Source organism: Trachypithecus francoisi, unplaced genomic scaffold (assembly GCF_009764315.1).
Source record: "Trachypithecus francoisi isolate TF-2019V2 unplaced genomic scaffold, Tfra_2.0 Lachesis_group17, whole genome shotgun sequence".
Lineage (NCBI taxonomy): Eukaryota > Metazoa > Chordata > Mammalia > Primates > Cercopithecidae > Trachypithecus > Trachypithecus francoisi.
In genome coordinates this window covers 74,819,898-74,827,779 of record NW_022681462.1, presented here as the reverse complement: position 1 = coordinate 74,827,779, position 7,882 = coordinate 74,819,898, and the positions used below count along the sequence as shown (strand labels likewise).

At 42.3% G+C, this 7,882-nt stretch overlaps 1 long non-coding RNA gene across 1 annotated transcript; it reads right to left on the bottom strand.

Moving 5' to 3' along the window:
• Positions 1-4,102: 4,102 nt before the first annotated feature.
• Positions 4,103-7,638, bottom strand: LOC117063009. The gene is made up of 3 exons (XR_004428666.1): positions 7,544-7,638; positions 7,404-7,408; positions 4,103-4,605 (listed from the first exon to the last, which is right to left on the bottom strand). It is a non-coding gene; the product is annotated as an uncharacterized LOC117063009 (long non-coding RNA).
• Positions 7,639-7,882: the final 244 nt, after the last annotated feature.

The window sequence follows — 7,882 nt, the reverse complement described above, 5'->3', positions numbered from 1 at the left end:
TTTCTTTGTGTTTATTGTATACTAACAGTCAAATATTTACTTTACTGTGTGTATTAGCATGAAATAGGCATCCATCACATTGTTTTCTTGCTGGATGCTTTGTCCCAAGTTTTTGCTGATGCCTCTGGTTTCAGGTACTTTGGCTATTGTATAGAAAATTGTTGGCCAGGAACGGTGGCTCACACCTTTAATCCCAGCACTTTGGGAGGCCAAGGCAGGTGGATCACTTGAAGTTGGGAGTTCAAGACCAGCCTGGCCAACATGGTGAAACCCCACCTCTACTAAAAATACAAAAATTAGCCAGGCGTGGTGGTAGAGGCCTATAATTCCAGCTGCTCAGGAGGCTGAGGCGGGAGAATTGCTTGAACCCAGGAGGCAAAGTTGGCAGGGAGCTGAGATTGTGCCACTGCACTTCACCCTGGGTGACAAAAGCAAAACTCCATCTCAAAAAAAAAAAAAAAAAGAATATTGTTCATATATATTCTGTTTTGCTAGTTGATTTCTATTGTGTTTATGAAAGTTCATTCAAATTTATTTCAAGTTATTTACTTTTGCTTTCCATTATTTGTTGGAAGATTGTATTGAATACTATATAGTATTCTATGGAGGATTATAGGATTTATAGGATTTCATTTACAAATTAATTCATTCTGTTTTATAGTCTACTCAGTGCCAAAAGTCACAAATGCTGAAATCTTTCTCTCTCTCCTTCCCTCCCTTCCCTTCCCTTCCTTTCCTTTCCCTTTCTTTTTCAGTCTCACTCTGTCCCCTTCCCTTCCCTCCCCTTCCCTCCCCTCCCCTTCCCTTTCTTTTTCAGAGTCTCACTCTGTCACCCAGGCTAGAGTGCATTGGAGCAATCTCGGCTCACTGCAACCTCTGCCTCCCGGGTTCAAGCGATTCTCTTGCCTCAGTCTCCCAAGTAGCTGGGATTACAGGTGTGCACCACGATGTCTGGCTAATTTTGTTTTTTTTTTTTTTAGTAGAGACAGGGTTTCGTCATGTTGGCCAGGCTGGTCTCAAACTCCTGACCTCAGGTGATCCGCCCGCCTTAACCTCCCAAAGTGCTAGGGTTACAGGTGTGAGCCACCACACCCAACTGAAATATTTATTTTTAATCACGTGATATTATATATATTTGTAGAATTAGTAGAACATTGTTACATAACCATAACCAGTGGTTTTCATTTGGACACCTGTATACAGCATACTGTATCTGTAGAATCACTTAAAAAACTGTTTAAAACAAGTGGGAAGAAAACTACTTTGATTTTTTTCCCCAGAATTTTCTTGTAAAATTGGCATGCCTTATATTTCAGTAAATAAGTAAATAGAGATATAGATGTGGATTAAATATAGATATTGACCTTATATTGGATGCCACCTGTGTGCCTTCATCTTCACATTCTTACGAATTTTATGTAGAGTTGGCACAGCATTCTCTGGAAGTTATTTTTTTGTTTTGTTTTGGTCTGGGCCAGTCCCTGGGAACCAGCTGCTTGAACCAGTGGGTACAAGCAAAACCCTGTGGTCTCTGTGCCCTTACCCATCGGCACTGCTTCGATGGCCTACAAACCTGCAGGAGAAAGCAAACAGAGATCTGGGTGGTGTTTGTTTTTAGTGTCAAGAAATGATGTCACTGCCTGAGACTACGACTTTGAGCAAAGTGGTGGATGGGCACAAAAAAATCAAACCCTGGTTAAGAGGCCACATTAGCACACAGAGAATAGTACATTTGCATTTCAAAAGCAGAAAACATTAACCTTTTATGAACTTTGGGTAAACTGGATGGTGTTTGTCAAGGCCAAAAAAGTGCAGTTTGTAAAACACGCATGCTATGCTTCGGCCAATTATTTTTCTTTTAGACTAAATCTGGTGATAACAATTTTATTTATTTTTCTCTAGGGGGTTGGCAAAGGTGCTTTCTTGTTTAATATCAGTGTGTTACGAATATCTTCAGAATTGAACAAAAGGTTATATAATCCCCAGAGGACACTTTCAAAAGAGGACCCACAGGCACTCAAAATTCTCTACGACCAGGGCCGGGCGTTCCTTTTTTTGTTTCCATGGGTTCTGAGCCATCCATCTAGGAGCCAACAATTATAAAATCACAGACAAAAAATAACTTTGAAATGACCAGTTGGGACTTAAAGGTGAATCTGTGAGGTTCACTCTCTATAAGGTTGTGAATATGCCGTGGGCTTGGGAAAGTAAGAAGGGGTTGAGTGTGCCGGCAAACACGAGGGCTTTAATGAGTCAGATTCTCCCCTCATTAAGTACAAGTAACTCTGAGACAGTTTTGCTCTTGTTGCCCAGGCTGGAGTGCAATGGCACGATCTCGGCTCACCACAACCTCCGCCTCCCGGGTTGAAGCAATTCAGCTGCCTCAGCCTCCTGAGTAGCTGGGATTACAGGCATGTGCCACCACGCCTGGCTAATCTTGTATATTTAGTAGAGAAGGGGTTTGTCCGTGTTGGTCAGGCTGGTCTTGAACTCCCAGCCTCAGGTGATGCACCCACCTTGGCCTCCCAAAGTGCTGGGATTACAGGCATGAGCCACTGCGCCTGGCCCAAGTAACTCTTAAACTGGCTGCTTATGGAAGCCTATAATCTTCTTCAGGATCACAAGAGGACCAAATGAAGTTACTACTTTTGAAATCGAGAAAACACAATACAAACTTGTGTGGTAGGCTAGCATTGCAAGTGAGTCACTGAGCTTGAATGAATGCATTTGGGACTTGGCAGTGGAAAACATAAAGACTGTCTGGGGACTTTTCATCATTTTTGCCTGAGAGCACCACCACTGGATGGCAGTAAAAATCCTTGGATTCCCGTCTATTCTTTGATTTTCCTTCTACTCATTAGCTAGCCTTTTTTGTCCATTTAAAAGTGCCATATCTTTACGGTTAACTTTGACCACAACACCTTAATGTGATATGCATATGACATGTTAGGCTCAAGTTCCAAAATTTAAACATAAGAAAAAAAAAGATAATTATGTGCCTTGTGGTTGAAACAAGATAAAGGGATTTGGATGATTGCAAGAGTCAAGCAGTTTCTCCATTAGTTAAGATCAATACTCAGCCACTCTCATTTTTAAAATCAAATTCGGTTCAAAGTGATTAGGTATTAATTACACAGGTCTTATGGGGACTTCAAACTTCTACATGCGGGGGGAGAATAATAGTCTCAAAATAAGAACACAGGAGTTATTTTTTCACTGGTTATCTTCAGAATTGAACAAAAGGTTATATAATCCCCAGAGTACACTTTCAAAAGAGGACCCATGGGCACTCAAAATTCTCTGTGACCAGGGCCAGGCATGGTGGCTCATGCCTGTAATCCCAGCACTTTGGGAGGCTGAGGCAGGGCGGATCATGAGGTCAGGAGATGGAGACCATCCTGGCTAACATGTGAAACCCCGTCTCTACTAAAAGTACAAAACATTAGCCAGGCATGGTGGTGGGCACCTGTAGTCCCAGCTACTCGGGAGGCTGACACAGGAGAATGTCGTGAACCCGGGAGGTGGAGGTTGCAGTGAGCCAATATCACGCCACTGCACTCCAGCCTGGGCGACAGAGCTAGACTCCGTCTCAAAAAAAAAAAAAAAAAATTTCTGTGTCCAAAAGTGAATTTATCATCTTAACTTCCTGGCTTATTCATCTACGCATTCATTCATTTACTCAACAAATATTTATGGAAGACCTACCAGACTAGTGCTGGGCATTGGGAATATAGCAGCACAGACAAGGCTCCTCCTTCCACAAAGTTTAGATAATCTCTGCCTTGTCTAGTTGTCCAGCTCAAACTCTGAAAGTCACTCCCTTGCTCCCTTCGCCTCATCTCGCCTTCCATTGTCTTCCAGATAAATCTTCTTTTTTTTTTTTTTTGAGATGGAGTCTCACTCTGTTGCCCAGGCTGGAGTGCAGTGGCACAATCTTGGCTCACTACAACCTCCACCTCCTGGGTTCAAGCGTTTCTCCAGCCTCAGTCTCCCGAGTAGCTGAGAATAGTGGCACGTGCCACTGCATCCAGCTAATTTTTGTATTTTTAGTAAGAGACAGGATTTCACCACGTTGGCCAGACTGGTCTCAAACTCCTGACCTCAGGTGATCCACCCACCTCAGCCTCCCAAAGTGCTGGGATTACAAGTGTGAGCCACCATGCCTGGCCTCTTCCAGATAAATTTGCATATCCCCTTGCTTGCCTCCTCAGCCTCATCTCAGGCTGTATGCCCTCTTGCTGTCTCCCTCTAATAACCTGACGCACAGTCGCAAGAAACTTCTTTTAATTCCGTGATCGTAACTCACTCTTTATTCCTTTGGGATTTGCCCACAATTGGTTCTTGCTTGGAATATTTCTCTTCTTCTTCCTACCAATACTTCTTGGCCTGACTAACTGCGCCTATAGGGGTCAGATTAAGTGTCACTTTTTCGAGGGCACCTTGGTTATCTGGGTTCTCACTGCTAGCTGGTCAGTGGTTGGCAGCTGCAGAATCTTACATGGGCATGTGCTTTCTTGGACACTCCTGCCACCACTGCAAGTGGGTCTTCTGGAAAGCAGACTCTGAGATGGAGATTAGCACATAGGGATCGCATTAGGGAGTGTTCTTGGGAATAATACCCCTAGAAGAGAAGAGGAGAAAATCAATATTGGGTAGAAGAAGAAGAAGGATTATGATGCAATCTCAAAAGACTTTCTATCTCATTATAACCTTCTAAAGTTCTGCTGCTTACAGGTTTTCTTTGAAACAAATTGCATTGTTGATATCAAGAGTATTATGCACATTCTAGCATCAATTTCTTGGTGCATTAGCTCCCCAGTGAATGACACATTGGATGAACACCACTGAGATGAATATCTCTGTCAAGGTTTCCAGAAATCTTGTTGTTTCTCTGCAGGAATGCCTTTTATTATTATAAATTCAGTGGTTATACTTTAAAAGTTTTCCCATAAAATATTGTTTTTTAAAAAGAAATTATTTATCATTGAGATATTCTTTAGTCTGATTTTCCAGTATGATTTTTTCTTTAAAGTGCTTTGTTAAAAAGCAGTTCTTTGGCCGGGCGCAGTGGCTCACGCCTGTAATCCCAGCACTTTGGGAGGTCAAGGCGAGTGGATCACCTGAGATCAGCAATTCAAGACCAGCCTGGCCAACATGATGAAACACCATCTCTACTAAAAATACAAAAATTAGCTGGGCGTGGTGGCAGGCGCCTGTAATCCCAGCTGCTCAGGAGGCTGAGGCAGGAGAATCACTTGAACCCAGGAGGCAGAGGTTCCCCAGTGCGCAGAGATTGCGCCATTGCATTCCAGCTGGGCGACAAGAGCAAAACTCTGTCTCAAAAAAAAAAAAAGGCCGGGCGCAGTGGCTCTGTAATCCCAGCACTTTGGAAGGCCGAGACGGGCGGATCACGAGGTCAGGAGGTCAAGACCATCCTGGCTAACACGGTGAAACCCTGTCTCTACTAAAAAATACAAAAAACTAGCTGGGCGAGGTGGCGGGCGTCTGCAGTCCCAGCTACTTGGGAGGCTGAGGCAGGAGAATGAATGGCGTAAACCCGGGAGGCGGAGCTTGCAGTGAGCAGAGATCCGGCCACTGCACTCCAGCCTGGGCGACAGAGTGAGACTCCGTCTCAAAAACAAAACAACAGCAACAACAACAAAACAAAACAAAACAAAAAAGCAAAGCAGCTCTTTAAGAATGTAACTAATGAAATAGAATCCAAAAAATGCCATAAGCTGAGACATGGTAGTACCTTATACTTTCACCCAAATGCATGGCCAATAACTAAGTTCTTTCTTCATATCTTCAGTAATGTTTACTATGTGACTTCCCAAAAAAAATTGCTGACAAAAAAAGTGAATTTTAGTTTTTGGCCTTTTGTTTTACAATTATTTCAACATTTTTTGTTGTGGCAGGAAGAACCAGAGACCCCAATGGTTTGTGGCTTTTGTTCCTTAACTGTAAAATAACAAAAACTCGAAAGAAGTTTCTGAGCAATTATTAGTAGGTTTTGTGAAATTTCTCAAAAACTGGGTTGGTTCATATAACTTTAAGCATCTGAAAAACTGCTGAAATTGTCTTTGTTTTTGAATGTTTGACCTTCAAATATCTTGTTAATCATAATAACTTTTTATTATTACTAGTTAACATCTCAAGACCAGCCAACTCAGGGAGAATTTTATCATTAATGGCAGTGGATACAAATTCATAATTTAAATGATCTTCTTGATAACTTTGGATTTGAAGGGACTACTTGCTGGTCTAATTATCCTATCATTCTTTTTTTTTAACCTCATATTGTGGCCGATGTAGAATTTTTATTTATAATAAAAGAGTTTGCTCTGCCATTTTCTTTAGGTTTATTTTGCTGTTGTCTTTCTTTTACCTATTTTTTTACAGAAATAGTTTTAAAGCCATTTTTCCAATATGAGGGTTAACTTAGTTAAAATTAGATAATATTATCTAAAAATCCTTTTACTGGGCACATGTTAATGGAACTGTCTTAAGCCTTACAGGAAGCAATCAATTGAGCCAGCACTGTTATCCCTTCCACACTTTTTTTGAGACAGAATCTCACTCTGACACCCAGGCTGAGTGCGGTTGCACGATAATCGTGCACTGCAGCCTTGACTTCCTGTGTTCTTCCATCTCAGCCTCCCGAGAAGCTAGGACTACAGGCACATGCCACCATGACCAGCTGATTTATTTTTATTTTTATTTTTATTTTTAGTAGAGGCAAGGTCTCGCTATGTTACCCAGGCTGGTCTTGAACTCCTGGGCGCAAGCGATCTTTCCATCTTGGCCTCCCAAAGTGCCGAAGTTTCAGGAACAAGGCACTGTGCCTGGCCCCTTCCACACTTTCTTCCCCACAGGATGTCTTGAAATCACTGAGACTTGGGCACTGTCATTACAGCAGTTAGCATACCGTGATGGAGAGAACATCAAGAACAAGCTTGAAAAGTGTGAGGCCCTGTTCAGCCACGTCTTCCCGTTCTGCACTTCTACAAATGGCTTTTTGAACCTCAGTGCAAAATTTTACCTTTGCTCCTATTAATTTTCTCTTCTGTTGTTTCTCCCTTACTTTAACCTTATGTTAAGATGTTTTGAGATTCTGATTCTGACATCTAGCATGGTTGCTGTCTTTTCCAAGTTGACATACACTCTCATCTTTATTCAAGACATTAATGTAACTATTAAGAAGGATATCTCTTTAAGACAAAAAAAAAAGTGCAATACAAAAAAACAACTTCCTTTTGCTGAGTTGCTGAGCCCCTTGTGAGGCTGACAATGGCAGGATGGTTTAGTCTGTTGTCTCCAGAGGGTTTCCTGCCAGGGGACTTCTGGATTTCAGGATCGGGCAACATGAGTCAAACAGCTCTTGGAGCTCTTTATTCTCAAACCTTCCCTGCAAATCAGAGCTGGAGATTTCAGAATTCCCTCCCCACGTTCCTCATCACCAGTACCACTCCCCATTTTCTCAATTTTTTAATATCTCCTTTCAAAGAGAGATATTTAAATAAAAAGTCTTTCCCAGATTTACCTTTTGTTGATTTTCCATTTTTCTCAACTAGGCAACAAGACTTCATTTTGTTCACTGATGTGTCACACAGAGTATTCAAATAGTTTGAAGTCGGAAAAAGCAAAAAGGGAAGATGCTAAGAGGTCTCCAGGGCCGGGCGCGTTGGCTCAAGTCTGTAATCCCAGCAATTTGGGAGGCTGAGGTGGGCAGATCACTTGAGGTCAGGAGTTCAAGACCAGCCTGGCCAACATGGTGAAACCCCATCTCTACTAAAAATACAAAAATTAGCTGGGCATGGTGGCAGGCACCTGTAATCCCAGCTACTCAGGAGGCTGAGGCAGGAGAGTCCCTTGAACCTGG